The following is a 19,109-nucleotide window of genomic DNA, read 5'->3' on the forward strand; positions in this document are numbered from 1 at the left end:
CTTTCCTTTTCTTCTTAAAAATCATCTTAATTAAGAATAAAAAAGGAAAGGGGGTCTCTAGAATTTCTCTCTCACATCTACTTTTTTTCTCTCTCATTACCCTCTCTTGCAACACCTGTAAGCTATACACAATTTCAATCCTACTTCTTTTTGTGAGAGTTTGTACTAAATTTTCTCTCTCTCATTACCCTCTCTTGCCACACCTGTAAGCTATACACAATTTCAATCCTACTTCTTTCTGTGAGAGTTTGTACTAAATTTGAGCTGCCACTCAAGTCGATACCGGCTCCGGGTTCAATCCCACGTCCTCTTTTTCCTACATCACCTTGACCTAACACATGCACCCTATTCAACGTTCACAGAAAACCTACAAACTATTGACAATGGACCCATAACATTTTTGTTTTCACCTCTAAATTTTATTTTCTCAAATTTTTAAAAAAAATACAAAATTGCAACGTCTCTAAATTTAGTGTCCAGGCATTACTTGTGGAGTGCTCCCTCCACCAAACGTCCTTCCTCTACTAGCTTGCCCTTTCAACCACATCATGAATATGCTCCATTACAATTAAAGCCAACTTTAAGACTCTTACTAGTGTATGTAAGGCCCTTTACACATGGCTTTTGCTACATCAATGATCACATGGATTTGACATGTAGGCCCTGCACAAAGTTCGAAGCAGTGTTCATGAAAGGTGTGCCTTACCTTCAGTTGATTAAAACTAAAAATGGCCGATTGAGATCTTTCGTAAATGGATTTGAATCGATTAAAAAAGATGCAATTATAAATTTTTCAAAAGTATGGCTAGTTTATTCAAATTTTAGCTTGGTGAAAATGGAAAAAAGTGTTTATATTTCATTAAAAAATGTTTCTCAAACACTACTTTGAAGCCCACATTTAATTGAGACTATGTATGACCAAAGTTGCACAACTTCTTTAATCATTGTATGTTTATTATTTCTCCTACATAATTATAAATCTATATCTATCTATACTACTATAAAGGAAATAGTAATATTGTCTAATGTAAGTGATATTATGAAAATTTATATCTATCTATAGTACTATAATGGAAATAGTGATATTATCTAATATAAGTGGGTGAGTTGAGTGATTTTTAAAGGGTTGGTGATGTCACACGTGTCATCTTATCCTACTATATATAATAAAAAAGTAAAAGTGTGGTCATGGATTCAATCTACACCATGATTTCAAGATTGAAAGAAAATGTTACTTTTATTTTTTGTGGTGACCATGTATTCAATTTACACAAAGAAATCTTACTCTTTCTTTTATTTTGTGGTGACCATGTATTCAATTTACACAAAGAAAATCTTACACTTTCTACGGTGCCTTTTTCCCGCTGTCACTTTTAATTTCTTTTTTTGGATTAGACTTGGTCATGGACCCCCCAGTTAGGTGAGCATAAAGAAAAACCTTACGTTTGTGAGTTTGTTGGATTTGTTGGAGCCTTTAAAATGTAACGTGTTTAGGGTTTTATCTCTCTAACTTTGTTTAAATTAGGGGTGGGGACACCAATGCTAGAGCTAGGACCTCTACCCATAGGGACATATTTTTGAATTGAGCTCATTCCTCTCCCCACTCCACCAAGGGGTGGGTTAAAAGGGTGTGTGAGTAAAAAATCATCGCAAAAGAAAAAAAGAACTCAATCATAAGTGGTAGTCCTAGTGGGTGAGATATTCTCAATTGTTGTGTGCACACTCTAAGGGCTACACAATGTGGATGAGTGTCTCTACTCATTTTTGAAATATTCATAAGTGTAACCACAACCCCGTAAATAAAGGGCCTATTTAGTGGCACTTACATGAAAACCAATGTTGGCCTCGTTTTAAAAACTTTTTTACATTAGATTGATAGGAAAAGTATGGCAAAGATTGTTATTCCCTCAGAACTCCAAGCTTTTGCATTTAGACCTTTCAAGGAATGACCAATTTTGTGATGGAGGGAGGAGTAGGGAGAAGCAAGACCTATGCATAAGAACTTGCTTTATAAAGTCTTGTAGGTGTATGTCAATAAAAATGTGCCACTTTGGATGAATCCCTCTACCCCATAACCCATCCTAGCATCAAACTCATGGCCCAGCACTACTCATGAAGGTATTTGATGCTCATTTGGAATGGTTTAAGTTGTTATCTTTTACACATTATGTGCATTTTTAAATACATGAGAGAATATTCCATTGGACTTCATAAAATTTCAAGCAAAACACACTTCTTCAAGTAGCATATGTGCTCTTCTTAGGGTCTTGCATTTTGAGGGGTTGAATATCTTAGTATATCTTTAAGGTACTCTTCTATGAGATAAACTTGTGATTGAAAAGTCTCTCTCTCTCTCTCTCTCTCTCTCTCTCTCAAACTCATGGCCCAGCACTACTCATGAAGGTATTTGATGCTCATTTGGAATGGTTTAAGTTGTTATCTTTTACACATTATGTGCATTTTTAAATACATGAGAGAATATTCCATTGGACTTTATAAAATTTCAAGCAAAACACACTTCTTCAAGTAGCATATGTGCTCTTCTTAGGGTCTTGCATTTTGAGGGGTTGAATATCTTAGTATATCTTTAAGGTACTCTTCTATGAGATAAACTTGTGATTGAAAAGTCTCTCTCTCTCTCTCTCTCTCTCTCTCTCTCTCTCTCTCTCTCTCTCTCTCTCTCCACCCAAACTTATGTTGGACATTGCATGATTTCATGAACAAGTGAAATACCATATTTGTATGGGAGATATTCTCTCCAAGATGCCTCGTAAGAACATTGGGGTGAAACCCTCTTTCACACACTCTTTTAGGTATTTGCATTGGTAGACTCGAATCCATGCACTTGATTTTGCATAATAAGTAAATATTTATAGGGCATGGTCGGTTCAATTTTTCATACATAGTGGGTTTATGATTAATGTACAAAAGAGACCAAAATCGTCATCTCTATGTTGGTGCTCTACCAAAAGTAGCCCATAAAAGTGATCAACACCTTCAAATATGCATCAAGATACCCTTGAGCCACGAATGGCAATTGCGTGTAGTCCCTTGGATAGAGGTATACAAGCATGCCATGTGTTATGGAATCTATGCAATGCAGGCCAAGTTCTCTTGACCTAGTATGTGGGAAACAAAGTAACATGCTCTTTTAGAACACGTATCTTATGTTACTATCCACACATGTTCCCTTCAAATATTTAAAGCATGTCAAAGAATCCACATTTTTCTCTCACAAAAGGGGAGAACCATTAAATTTTCCAACTTTATTATACAGGTGCTATACCATTGTTCAAGTCGCGATCTTACCTTAGCCTTTACTGAATCATGTGTGGTTGGATCTTGCCTTCGAGCTGCATTGCAACTCCCGAATGTGGGTGCACTAGCTCATCTGTTGGCGTATCCTCACTCCATTGTTGAAGGAAATCAATGTGGGAAGAGATTTGAGCCACTCATAATATGAGAAATCATTGCATTGCTTCATTACCAAATGTGAGTGCTACATGGGCTTATATAGCCTTTGGATCCAATCTTGGATGACATCACTGATGATGTAGATGAGCTAGATGCTTCTCCTAAAGATGCTCCATGACTCCTTTGATGTAGGGATGCCCCTTGACATGTGGAGTGATGCTACCCACTTTGATTTTATCTTAAGCTAACATTTTATCCTATGCACATTTGATTTATGGCTAAGGGACAAGTTGGGCTTATATTTCTAACACCCCGAGTCCCTTAAGCCAAACTTGGCACTCTAGTAAAAATTTTAAGCCTAACAACATCCCCCCTTGATACATTAGAGTCTCAACCATACAATAACAAGGTTTGAGTACTCTTTACAAACAACAAGGGAAAGAAAACAACTAAGGCTTTTTGACCATACAAGAATGGACAATGACAACCTTTTTACAAAGAATAGGAATCATCATCATCTCTAGGTCCAACAAAACCGGAGACTTCTACAAAGTGATTTTCTTCAACAGTCAAAACTTAGCTGAGGGAAAACATCCATTTAGGAGCTACTATCATTTCTACCAGTATATGCAAACACGAAGTCATACTATTAGCTCAAAAGGAAACATGGCCTAGCAGAAAGATCATTCCAATCCTGCTATCATGCAGAGCATAATGTTAAATAGTATATCAATAGGCATAGTCTTTAGAGAGCCTCCCATGCAAACAGATTAAAGGCAAAGTATCATATAACCCAATGGCAAAAAACAATCTAGACAAAGGTAGAGCTAGAAATCTATCAAGAAAGTAGTAAACCAAAGCTGAAAATAGGATAAAAGTCATATGTCCCAAAACAATACCCAAGTTGTAACAGGAGAGGAGACTCAAAATCTCACAGTTAGATAGACCAGAGGAGAACTCAATCTTCCTCCTAGAAACTGCGCAGAGTTGAAAACATTAAAAGTATAATGCCAACATGTCAAGTAGCAAAAATGCTACAAGATGTATTCGGCTAGGACTAATGCACATCAAGTTTGAGCAGAAGGATAGGCAATCCAAACACCCAAAGCTTATAGGTGTATATTTTTGTTTAGCAGCTAAAAAGATCACTTTAGATGCACTGTAGTAGTAGCAAAAAAACTAGCTAGGCTAAGCAAAGTTATAAGGGATCTAAGAGTGAATGCTGTAAATAGGTATACCAAATCAATCGTATTAACCAACATAAGATTGATGTTGCTAACAAACCTCAAAAACCAAGAGTTCACAGTGTAACTGAGCAACTAGAGCATAGCAGTTTTATGTTACCTAGGGAAAGAGAAAAAATGGCATTTCACCAAGAGAGATGCAATACCCCAAGTAAAAGCCACCGTATTAGGCCAAGAGGTATGAACAGAAGTTATCAAAACCCAGCTTGTATGAGCAGCTAATAGTAAACCCAGTAAATTTTAGAACCAACACAGCTAGTAGACAAAGTACATCAAGCCCCTGCACTAAACCAGCCTCTGACATGCTTTTATCAGACCCAGAGGATGAGTCAGCAATCATATTTATCTGCATAATATTGCACCAACCAGCAACTTGGAGAGTAGTCTACTTAGTGTATCATTACAAGATACACATTTATAAAAACATGGTGAATTAACAAATGAAGCCAGGTTGGCTTGCAGAAGATCAAGATCTTACATCATTAAAATCATGTAGTGAAAAGTGTAAGCAACATATGTGCAGCCTAAGAAGTTTATCCCTTCATTAGGATAGAAGATTCTAACTAACAACATTTGCAAAAAAGTGTTGAGCCCCCAATTTAGCAAATCACTATCAAGAAAATAAAATCCCTGTCCAATCAAGAGATATATATCCATATATCCAGATGGGATATATTCAGTTTTTTTTAAAACCCATATTTTCATTATTTCAGAGAACTAGAAATAACATAACTGTATGTGCATCAGATGCTGGTTCCAAAGGAATAGGTGCAGAGAACCATTTAACATGGAAGCAAAATTATATGAGAAAAAAAACAGGCACCTGGTTAAAAGGTCTCCCACACCGGATGCAAGAAGGAGAGTCATGACACAAAGCAAGGACCAGACTAAGTGAGTGAACAGGTCACTCACCTTTCTCTATATATGGGAAGAGGAGCTCTTGGGAGGTTGCCCCCACTAATTGCGCCGGTCCACAACCACCATGACCTCCACAAAGAGCCAAATCTCCAAATAAAGAGCCTCAGCACCATAGCGGTGAAGTGCAAGACTCCAAGCAGAGCCCCTATCATGGCTAGGGCCCCCGCAGAAATCATGGTACATAACCCCGACTTTAATCAAGAAAGAAACAAAGCCCATTGTCATTTACTGCAAGCCACAAAAGAGGTTTCATAGTGCCAAAAGAGTCCACATTATTTTTGTCCTCCCTAGCAAGGCAGTCAATGCTATAGTACTCCCCTTATTTTTTTAAAAAAAATCATTAGGAGAGCTCATCCATCCAAAAAGAAATTTTTTATTTGGTAAAATTAAGTGAGAAAGATATTCCATAAGAGATGTGTGTGTGTGTGTGTGTGTGTATGAGAGAGAGAGAGAAAGTTGTATATTAACATCTTTAAAAGACCAAAATGACCTATGAGACTAACATTTACATCATGTCCACCGAATACATCATTATGTACTGAAAATAAAACTAAAATAAAATATCTATGAAAAAAATAACAAAGAGCCTCAAGCTCTCACATCAATCAAGAATATGGGTGGTTGGAGGATCAGGATGCCCAGTTTTGTCCACTCAGGCACCCTGTAAAATAGTGAAAAAACGGGCATTTGTTTACCTTTAGCTAACAAAGGAATTTCCTTCAATTTCTTTTGTTGGAACATCACATGCAAAATTGGGAATATATTTGCATAATCTGATTAAGCATTTTGATAGTCAAAAGTCCTCATTTCCTTAGGTACAAAGTCAATGTATACACATTGTCCCAAATTTGGACTGATTCCATAAAATGTTAATATCTTCTATATATAAACTCATATGAGATTTCCACTTTGGGCCTTAGATCTTCACATAATATAGTGCTTAACTTGCTTTTTTGAGAAAATTTTAAGCTATTTGTCTATTTTCTTTAAATATTTCAATGTCTTTAAAGTGTTATTATATATGCCACTTTTTGCACCCACAATAACTACCACTTAAAATCTCAATCTTGTAGATGACTAGTCAGACATTAGTAGAATGTGGTAGTTTGTTAAAATTACAAATCCAATGGTAGATGACTAGTCAGACATTAGTAGAATGTGGTAGTTTGTTAAAATTACAAATCCAATGGTTGGATTTTTAATGATCTCTTTTCTAAAATTCTTCTAGGCTACCAAAGGCCTCCAAATATTTATAATCCAATTAGTAAAATTACATTTTTGATGTAAATCATCTAAAACCTATAGGAACTAGTGTACTTGTAATGGTGCATCTATGAAAAAAAATTAGATTACTCTAAGTATAAAAAGATCAATTTTTAATCATTTCATCATATTTTTTTAATTAATTAGACTAATTTATATTAATTTAAGTTATATTGGGTTAATTTGTGTGCATGTGTATTTTCTATTAGTTGATTAATCTCATTTGATGTACCTTGCCTCCCTAAATCTTCTCTTCAAGCATTGTCCTAGTCCAAATTAAACTGGACAAAACTGGACACCCTGATCTTGCAACAACCCATATCTTGCATAGGGCGCTGCAACATGGTACCCAATGTAGGGAGGTTGAAAGGGCGGGAGAAATTCCTTTAGTGATGGGAAATGATGGCTTTGATCCTTTGAGATGACGTGAAAGTGGGTAGCTAGTATGTTGAGGGCATTGGGCTTTGCATAGCTCGATGTCTCTATTTGATGTCACTCCTCTCTACCAGGCTTCTACATCAATATGGAAGTCAGGAGAGAGAGAGAGAGAGAGAGAGAGAGAGAGAGAGAGAGAGAGAGAGAGAGAGAGAAAGAGCTATTAATTCACCTCCATAGCCATAGCATAACTTGGTAAATAAAATAAGAAGAACATCAAAAGCAAACTATGCATGACATAAGAGTGGTTTCAATATCCCTCCATGCATGAGTGGGCACGCTTCCTCATGCATGTATTTATTTATTAGCAAAAAGAAACTACTCAAAAATAGCTTGATACATTCCACTTTGGGCTATTAATATCAAAAAGTAACTTGGTCTCCAAGCTTGGCTATTTACATTCAAATTATAGCAATTTAATTAAATGAAACTAGGGGCAGGCAACCATCGACGCACACCAAAACCCGACGGCCACGCACCGACCAAAATCCATTGCACCCATGCTACTTCGTGCAGTGATCTGCTCACCAAAAACACAAGACACCTTAAATCTCACTTATCCACCCATCATGATGCGACCACTGCTCCGTGCTATCGTGCGTAGCCAGTCACGAATGTGAAACGAATGAGTGTACCATAAATACCACATAAAATATCAAATAACTCCATAATTAACTCCACAATTCACATTTCCATAACATACCATGGGGTTAAAAAGAAACTGTCCTCAGTTTTGTGAAATAAACAAAAGTAAGGGTGGCCAACCTCATGCTATAGTGTTGCCTCAGTCGGCGAATAGGCACTAAATCAATGTGTTACCTTAGTTGGCAAATTGGCACTAAACTAACATGTTTCCTCAATCGGTGAATTTGCACTAAATGAATGTGCTGCCTTAGTCGAAAAATCGGCACTAAATGAATGTTCTGCCTCAGCAACGAATTAGCACCAAAACATATGGAAGAACTATGACACTGCCTCAGTCGGCGAATCAGTGTCCATAAAAGAATCAATGTGAAAGTGAGTGGTATGCTAGAATAAAGTTTTGGTAGTGTGAGGTAAGTGATGTTTCAAGAATCCACTATTATTCTTCAATAAAATGATTCTTATACTTCACCTACACAATGCAGTGTATGGGTGGTTGTTTGGTCATGGTGGTCAATAATACTTTCAGGTACTAGAATTTCAAAGTCAGCATCAAGGAGAGGAGTGTCATCAATAACAGGGTTAATAGGAGTGGGGTCTTTAAAGGGTCTCAATAAACTAATGTGGAATGAGTTATGTATCTTCCAGTGAGTGGGAATGCCCAAGCAGAATGCATTTTCATTGATTTGTCAGATAATCGTGAACGGTCCATAAAATCTAGGAGCTAACTTGATCTTAGGATGCTTGGCAATATTCTTTAAGCATATTTTCTCTATACGAAGCCAAACTAGATCATTTTCTTTGAATTTCATTGCTTGTCATTTCTTGTTGGCTTAAGCGGTGTATTTCAATTATGCTTGCTTAATAGATTTAGTGACTTCAGCTAGAATAGTAGCGTGGTCAGCTAAAGTGTCAGATAGAACATCACTAGTTATGGTAAGTTTCTTACCATAGACAATTTCAAAGGGAGCTTGACCAGTAGCCGAATGGGGGGTATTGTTGTAAGCAAATCGAAGTAAAGGAAAATATTGATCCCAATTAGAGGGTCGGTCAATAGTGTTGTATCGAAGAAGATCCATAATAGTGTTGTTGATAGATTTAGTCTGGCTATTGCTTTCTGGATGGAAAGCGGATGTAAAGTCCATTTTAGAACCTAAGTTTTTGAATAAAGCAACCCAAAAATGATTGCCAAAATGGCCATCTTGATCAGAGAGAATGACTTTGGGAAAGCCATGGTGAGGGAAGATAATCTTAATGAATAGCTTAGCAGCCTGAGGGGCAGACATGGTCTTCTTGCAAGGCACAAAGTATGCTTGTTTGCTAAATCTATCAAACTATGGTCCATATCATGTCATTATGACAGGACGTAGTCGGCAAACCAGTAATAAAGTTCATTGAAATCTCTTCCTAGATCTTTGGGAATAGGTAGGGGCATTAAAATAACCAAAGATTTACCATGATGGCATTTAATTCTTTAACAAACAATACAATCAGACACAAATTTTTCGATTCCATGTTTCATGTCAGGCCAAAAGAAATATCCTTTACATGTAACTAATGTGGATTGAATTCCTCTATGTCCCATATATGTAGGAGCATGCATCTCAATTATGGCTAGTTCTCTAAATGGTGCAGTGATGCAAAGTCTCTTTTGAAAGAACAAAAATCCATTTGCATAAGAGTAATCATTTAGTTGCAAAGAATTGTTAGCATGTATGGCATTCCATACAGGTGAAAAAATTAGGATCATCAACATATGAGTCAATCATAGCATCGAAAGATTGCACTTGAATAGCAGACACATTATGCAAATAAGCATGCTTAAGCTCATCAAATGAGTTAGAATTGCAAATAGAACTTTGGTTATCATAAGAGGTTTGCGACTTAGAGTATCTGCAACTACATTAATGCAGTCTGGTTGATATTGGAACATAGGATGAAAATTTTGGATAAAAGAAGCCCATTTAATGTCGCGATCCAATATTAAAGATTGGGTCAACAAGTGCTTGATAGCCTATTGATCCATCTTTATTAGTACCTTAGATCCCATGAGATAATGCTTCCAAATGTTGAGGGCATGGTCAACAGCCAAAAGTTCCTTGTCATAAGTACTATACTTGGCCTCATTGGGTTTGAGCTTGCGGCTCTCATAAGCTATGGGATGTTCATCTTGCATGAGGACTATGCCTATGCCAGATCCACTAGCATCTGTGACAACTAAAAAGAAAGGACGATTAAAGTCTGGGAGTTGTAGGATAGGTGCATGGGTTAATAAGTACTTCAAAGTTTTGAAGGACTTCCACTAACTGTCACCCCTTCAAAGTTTTGAAGGACTTCCACTAACTGTCACCCCATCAAAAAATTATCTTCTTACGAAGCAAGATAGTCAATAGGAGAGCAATGAGAGAGAAATTCTTTACGAACTTGTGGTAAAAAACTGCTAGACCCAGAAAAGATCTAACTTCATGGGCGTTTTTAGGAGTAGGCTAGTCTTGAATGGTCTAGACTTTCTTAGGGTCTATTTGAATACTACTGGCCGATACAATATGGCCTAGATATTCTATCTCGGTTTGAAAGAAAGAACATTTGTTAGGGTTAGCATATAATTGATTTTCCCGTAACAAATCAAAGATAATACGTAAGTGATCTTTATGTTCTTTTTCAGAGTGACTGTAAACTAGAACATTATCAAAGAAAACAATCACAAAGTTTTGATAATCTATAAAAATTTTCTTCATCATGTGTGCACATGTGGTAGGAGCATTAGTGAGATCGAAGGGCATGACAACAAACTCATAATGTCCTGATTGTGTACGGAAAGCAATCTTGAAGATATCAGCAGGATCCATACGGATTTGATGATACCCAAACTTTAAGTTAATTTTACTAAATACACTTGCACCTTTCAATTTATCTAATAGGTCATCAATTCTAGGGATTGGGCAGTGGTTCTTAATAGTCACTTTATTTAGTGCTCTATAGTCTTTGCACATTCTAAAGGTTTTATTATTTTTCTGCACAAGCCAGACAAGCGCACCAAACGGGGAGCTACTAGGGCGAATGAGACCTTTGTCAAGCAATTCAACTACTTGATGTTGCACTTCTTGTTGGTGCAAAGGGCCGTGCCTATATGGTGCTTTGTGAGGCGGTTGAATGCCTGGAAGAAGTTCTACGATATGATCTAAGTCACCACGAGAAGGGGGTAGATGGGGAGGATAGTCATCCGCAAAACAATTGTTAAATGAAGTAAGAAATCTTTGTTGTTGTGGTGGTGAGAGAGAAGTTTCTTTCTTTTCCACTTCATTAACATAAATCATCTATGCTGTCTCATGTTTCCTTAATGCACGATGTGCTTGTGTGTGAGAGATGAGTGGAAACATTTCAAGAGAAGAGTGACTAGATAAAGAAAAACATTGATTATTGAAATTGAAAGCCATAGTGTGTATGATCATCAATCTGTGGATTGTGTTGGTGTCTAAATGGAATACCAACAAATGATATCTGTGGAGTGCAGAGGTGCAATAAGGAAAATTTTATTTTCCTTATAAGGACCAATAGAAATTTCAAGATCTTTTATTTCACGTGTGCCATTGTACTTGGTTCCTTGAAAAGCAGATTTAACTTTATAAGCAGAAGGAGAAGTTTCAAGTTAGAGTTTCCTAACAAGTTTTTCAGAGATGAAGTCATGTGAACTACCATCGTCGTGTAAAACACATACTTCATAACCATTTATATGACCTTTCATTCACAATAAAGCATGTAGCGAGGGAGGCATACCTGGTTCAATAGATTCTGTGTTGCTCACCTCGGATTGAAGAGCGTCTTCACTCCAATTTGGAGCGAAATCGAGATCATAAATAGCGCTATCCTCTTCAATATAGTGGAGTTTTGCCGATGAAGGGTTGTCCTTTGGAAGCTTAGCATGACACTGAGACTGTTTATGGCATTTATAACAAAATATGGGGTATTTGTTCTACGAATCAACATGTGGTGCGTGCATACTATTGTGGCTAAGTTGGGGCTTTGAATTTACATCATTTGGCTTGGAATTAGCCACATTAGATACATTTTTATTTGGAAAAGTGGGTGCACAAGTGTTGTTAAAAGTGTTAGTGCGTGGAGTAACAAAAGATTTACGAGTGTTTGTTACCCAAGAAGATTGTTTATTTTGAATTGCTGGTTGTGTGGTTGGCAAAATTGAGTAGCCTTTTGAGAGGAGCAAATCATTTGGGCAATAGATTGAAACTCTTTCTCCACTTCGTGAGCAAAAGAAATTGCTTCGTCAAGCAAAGAGGGCTTCAAAGTGTTGATTTTTACTTGTATACCACGTTCAAGACCATCTTCGTATTTGCGTTGAAGTGAATCTTCACGCACGTCTTCGAGCATGCGAAGGAGTAAGAGACATTGCCAAAAACGCTTAATATATTAATGCACATTTTCACCTTCAATCCATGAGAAATTTGACCATGCGTGGCACACGTGAAGATGAAACTGAAGTGGTAAGAATGATTCTTTGCATTCATGTGGTTGGTGGCGCACTTGATTTTGTCAGCTCAAAAAATTTTTCTTCGGCAAAGTAGTCATCAAATTAACTCAACCATGAAAAAATGTTTTTTCCATCTTTGCGACCATTGAAGCGAGAAAAAGTAAAAGAGCGACGACTTATCTTTTGTTCTTTGCAGGTTTGTTGAGCGCGTCGAACGCAGCTCACAAAATTTTAGCAATTCGGTCGTCCTCTGTGTCCGTATCCCACAGAGTCGCTTGTCGCGGTCTTGTAATTAGCGTTTAACATCTTGAAGTTGTTGTTGCAACAAATAAATTTGTTGTTCCAGAGTAGCATCAGGCAAAGGGGTATCCATGTCGGAGTTGTGTTGCAACGAGTCGTTGCTTTGATGACGGCATGTGGGTGCAAGCGTTAGATGAGGTGCTCCTCGTTCTCCAATTTTCTTTCAAATAGAGAGAGAGAGAGAGAGAGAGAGAGAGAGAGAGAGAGAGAGAGAGAGAGAGAGATAATATACCTCTCCTTTCCAAAGTTGTATAGAGAAGATAGAGATATATACTTCTCTGGGCATTTTTTTAAAGAATATATATATATATATATATATATATATATACACATTTTTTTCTCTCAAAAAATTTGTTTGACGGCTATGTTGCTTTTGCAAAAAATGGCACAAAACACCGGCTGCTGCTGTCGTCGGTGTCCTATGACGTTGGTGTGGTTGCTGTTGATGTGATATCTTGAAGAAGAGAAAGAGAGTTTGCGTGCTGATGTTGACGCTCTCCTTCAAACTGCTGCCCGCACTGTTTGTTGCTGATTGGCCTGTGCACCGGTGATGGTATGATGCTGAGTGAACTGCCTCCTGTCTGTGCATAGCCCTCGTTGGGCTCACGTTAAATATTGAGGTGCCTACATATATGGCACCCTTGCGGGCTCGGTCACCCTTGCGGGCTCGGTCACCCGGTCAATGGACGGTGATGGGCCCATTTGTAGACATACGTCCATAAGGTGTTATGGACATGTGTGTATATCACAAGTGTGCGCGCGATGTAGTGGATAGGAGCTTCCCCTCCCTTGGCAGGGACCTGGGTTCGAATCCCACCAAATACATTAACATAGGGACAGTTTTGAAACAATATGATACTAGTGTTCAACCAATAAGATATCGGTTGGTGAACCAGGTGCATACACCTAGGAACCTATAACTACAAATCAGTTTCAAACCAAATATTTAACTTTCTACGATGGTTTTGTATTTCAAGTTGAACTATATTTGTTGTTTAAGGAAATGCATCCATAGGTACCAGTTCATCAACGAGCTTTCGAGAAATTAAAGCCATACTTTGTGTGCAAGCTTACGGATCGATACACTTGCTGCATAACACATGTTCAGATGTCATTCTTAATAGATGCCTTGAACCACATTAGAGGATATACTTTTGGGTTGCATGGCAAAGCATGTCAATGTGATTGTCATTTGTAATGTGGGTTCTCAGCCTAGGTGGGTACAAGGCTATAGAGAAGTCCTACAAGAGCATCACAATTGCATGGGAGTCCATCCTATGTCCCAAAGTTGAAGGTACTATTTTTCATGCTTTGAAGTGTCTAATGGAGAGTTGCACTATTTGTGGTCCTTCAAAACATAGTAGTTTGTCTAACAGCTTAATCTGCATATGTTGGTCGGCTTGTCACCGTGAAGATCTTTCAGGACATAGAATGTGAAACCACTAATGATGGCAAGACAAAGAAGAGGAAAGAGTTAATACAGAAGGAAATGTCATGCAAGGCATTGAATAAAATGTTCAATGATTAGATTGGAAAGTTTATCAAACATAATTTTGTGTACAGGTGGCAAGCTGAGTAATACAAAGAATGCTTGTCCAATTTTTTTGAAGATGTGGTAATATCTATTGTAGACTTTGGTGAGAATTACTATTTTAAGGAGCAAAATGAGATACAACCGATGCACTGGTGTTCAAGCCAAGTGTCCATATTTGTGCATATTGCATACTTTCGCATTGCAGGTGACATCCACAAAACAATACACTTTTATATCTCTGATGATAAGAAGCATGATACCCATTTTGTGCAACATTGTTTCATGCTATGACATCATTGGGTTTAGTCTGATGGTGCTTTGTCTCAATTCAAAGCAAAAAGGCCTTTGTACTTTGTATCCAGGTACACTGTCATCATAGGGTTGCAAATGACTTGGAATTACTTTGGCTCTGGTCATGGAAAGGGAGAGCACGATGGTGCAGGGGATGTGGTGAAGAGAGCACTAACTTATGAACAACTCAAGCCTAATGGTTCTAAGCTCCAATGTACAGTTGATGTCGTAAAGTTTTTTCAAGAAATGCTCACCATTGGAGCCGAGTCCACAAATGCATCACAAGCTCGGTATGTTAGTAGGGTCTTTTGGGAGATCAAGTTGGGTGATATAGATAGAGACGAGGCATGGAATGTCAAGGCTATAACAAACACAAGATCCCTACATTCAGTCTTTGCATACTCTCAGCACGATTCAAAAGCATTGAGTTATTATGTTATTGTAGTAGTTGTATGGAATGCTTATGACATAGATGCAGTAATTGTAGTAATTGTATGGAATGCTTATGACATAGATGCAGTAATCAGTCTCATATTCATAGCTGGGGCTACATTGTCCTTGAACCATTGGTAGATAGCACTGAAGAAGACAATGTTGACATTGATGTTAACATCGCAAACATTGAGGAGACCACCTACAAAGGGCACCATGATACCCTTAGTGATGTCCTACTTGTAGGAGACAGTTTTATGGTGATAGCTGAAAAGGAGAATGTGGGCTTGTACATCTTGAAATACACAAAGGAGAAAGAGCTATGCAAAGAGACCTACAAAGGATAGATGGGGGAATGCCATTGCATGAGGTTGTTTTATTGTGAAAGGGTTCTTCTATGCACCTGAAGACGAGCAAACCTACTACGAGTTGTGGGATGACAAGTTGGAGGCCTTGATAGCAATGCATCTTGTACGAGCAATCAAATTTCCACTTGAGGTACATGAAGCTGTGTACAATAGTATGCCATTCAATTTTTAGCATACTTGTTAGATACAAAGCTATGTAGTAAATGTTGAGAGTCTTTATATCCCAAGCTCATCTACATCTTCATCGGCAGTACATCATGAGCTTGAGAGGGGCTGTTGAGATTCAAGCTCGATGTCAGTGTGAGCCAGCTATGCTATGTGCTGGCAGATTAGGTAGGAACATGTGTGAGACATAAATGACCGCGTGTCCAGCTGGTCATAGTGTGTGGACATTAGCTAGGGTTAGTAGAGTGTGGACACAACTCATTGTGTGTTGTGTGGATTATGGATTAGTGCATTATGCTTTGTGTGAGAGTGGACATGGCTTCCCTCTATGGTTAGGGTTTGCAATATACATTAGGGTTTGCTCCTATGTGTGTGTCTCCTCCTCCTCTAAAGCCTCTCTGCGAGTAGAAAGCCTGATTTCTGCCATCATCATGGCTAGTAGATGCATCCAGAAATGAATCACTGAGCTTGATTTCCTCAACCAACAAGAGTGAAACCAACTCATCGAAGTCGGGTAAACCTGTACTCCTCACTGAGATAGATGTATCAAAGGATTTGTATTCCTTGCCAAGACCACGCAAGGTAATATCCACCAAATCATCATCAGGCATGGGGGCATTTATTGTGGCCAATGCATCTGCAAACTTCTTGATTTCTTGCACATAATCATGTATGCTCCTTTTATTCCTTTTTACATTGTGTATCTGTTGTCGCAATTGAGACTTGCGAGCACTCGTATCTGTGTCAAACATCTTGACCAAAGTATCCCATGCATCTTTGGGATTCTCAGCATCCTGAATGTGTATGAGCATAGCATCAGAAATGCATATAGACAAATAATGCAGCACTTTGAATGCTCTCTCTGACCATTGCTTATGAGCAATAAGCTGCTGCTGTGTAGGTTGCCGAGGTAGCTCAGGCTCTGGCTCAGCACCTGTAATGAGATTCCAAAATCCTTTTCCTTTCAAGAAACTCTTTATCCTGTACTTCCATGCCTGGAAGTTCTTCCTATCCAGCTTTTCACCAACAATCTGAACTGGATTATCCGACATGTTGCTTAATGCGTACACCTTCCGCACACTTCAAATCTGTAAATGAGCCTTCCTCAGCTCAACCACACTCCAATGAATGTTCCAGATACTCCAAGATAGCCAACAAACTCCAAATTTGATGTAGAAAATCAACCTGTAATCATCCAAGATGAACTGACTCACCCAGTGCGGGATACCCTAAATTGACACACCTTCCAAGGCTCCAAATCGCAATGTAATGGTGCAATTAAGTATGGGAAACTTGCATTGACACCTAATGAACCTCAATGTTGAGTATCAACACCATCTGACATGTGTACATATCAATTTTTGAAAACCCTTCTCTGTTTTTGGAAAAACCAGAAAAACCAGTAGAAAATTTGCTCTAATTCCTTCAATATTTGTCCAAATTGGGCAACCAGGCATTCATTAGCTTAGCATTAGTGTCCATCGACTCCATGTAAGAGGAATTTGTCCAATTGTAAAACACCAAGGATTAATTGCTCAATTAAAAATGCTCTGTTTCTCTGCAACCAGTGGACAGCCTGTTTTAATAAGCTCATTCCCAGCTCAATTAAGCATCATTGACCAAACAAATCACATAGCCCTCTTCTCTAAAGTGTAAAGCATCCAATTGCTAAAGAAATTGTGGAAGATGTCAAGTACCAAGTGAGAAATTGATCTCCTCGTAGGCAAAAAACCAGAAAAATGCTCTGTTTCCTCTGTTCTGGCTGCGCCGCCTGCAATTAGGGGATTTGGGAGTTGTTTAAGTGTTAATTGAAGATGGTTATAAGTCCCCAAGACACCTAGGCATGTGTGTGACCCATCAATGCTTTGATTTTTACCAAAAATGTGTTCCAAATGCTTCAATTTTTGACTCCTCTTTCTCTGTTTTGTGTGAGCTCAAAAAACCAGTAATTTCACTCAATAATGCATGTAAATTGCTCCAAATTTTGTTCAAGGCTTGCAAATGGGTTGCCAATACATCCCTCTTTGTCAAATACATATGTCTTTTGCCAGAATCACACGTATTTCCACCATACATCAATGTTCCCAAGCTTTAATGGAAAGCTTCAAAAACCAGAATTTTGCTTTGCTTTGATTTGCTCTATTTTGCTTTGCTTTTATCTGTATCACCTGCAATCCACTCAAGGATGTTTAGAGGACCTTACCCGGTAAGCCAAGCTTTCAGATCTGATAGTATTTGGTGTGCTCCAAGCTTCACAGCTTCAATGGCAAGCTTCACAGCTTCTCTTCACAGCTTCTTCTTCTCCCTCTTCTCTTCACTCACTCATAAACCCTAATAAACAGCACAAGGCTCTGATACCATGTTGAAAGAACGGTAGAGGAGGAGGAGACACACACACACAGGAGCAAACCCTAATGTATATTGCAAACCCTAACCATAGAGGGAAGCCATGTCCACTCTCACACAAAGCATAATGCACTAATCCATAATCCACACAACACACAATGAGTTGTGTCCACACTCTACTAACCCTAGCTAATGTCCACACACTATGACCAGCTGGACACGCGGTCATTTATGTCTCACACATGTTCCTACCTAATCTGCCACAGCACATAGCATAGCTGGCTCACACTGACATCGAGCTTGAATCTCAACAGTAAAACAATATGCCATCCAATTGTGTGCATACTTGACATGTTTCTAATAAAAAAATAAGATAATAATATTTAATATCAATGGAATTTCAGCTGACGTATTCATATATTCCTGAAAATATACATGTTTGTCACTTTGTGTATATATACATGGGGTAATTTCAGGGGTGGTGGCGGCTAGGTGTCTGTGATGAATGTGAACGTGAATGTGAATGTGTCTGTGATTGGGTTGGCCTTGGATGAAGGCTATCTTCCACTCTTGACATTTCTTCCACACTCTTTCCTCTGCTTGCATGCTGGCCTCTTATTCTTGCCTTCAGGCCTCTAGCTCAACCGGTCTCCTAGATTCCAGCCATTCATCCACCCCAGCTGTGCATCTTTCAAATTCGTTTTGATAGTCGCTTGGTGCACGTGAACTTCCCTTTGGTATTGTTCTTCTTGCTGATGCCTACACTCTTTGGCTTCCCTTGCAAAATCTCCTGCCCGTCTTATCTCTTCATCTGCACGATCATGCACCGCAAAAATAATTATTTGTATGGCTTATATCTTGAATTGTTTAATATGCAATTATTATATTTGTGCAAATTAAGTTCATGTACATAAAGAAAAATGTTTTGTTAGAAACCTCATAGCTATGTTAGATGATGGAGATGTAGATTATAAACACCACTTATATCAGGAATATTAAAATTTTTTTAGCAAAATAAATACGTTAAGGCACATCCTCCATCCATAGCTGACATTTGTAGGCTGGACTGACACCTTTATCCTCCGATATCTCATGGTCTCCATAAGATTTAGCTTCAATAATAGGTGTTCCAAAACTGATATAATCTTTTGAGCACATCTGAAGGGTCGATAAAATAAGCATTAGTTTATCCCACTTCAATAAATCTATCTATATGATTATGGAAAAGGGAAATGTCAATAGGGACTTACTCTCTAATGTGACCATGATAT

This window comes from Cibotium barometz, chromosome 28, assembly GCF_041138505.1.
Source record: "Cibotium barometz isolate CiBa-2024 chromosome 28, ASM4113850v1, whole genome shotgun sequence".
NCBI lineage: Eukaryota > Viridiplantae > Streptophyta > Polypodiopsida > Cyatheales > Cibotiaceae > Cibotium > Cibotium barometz.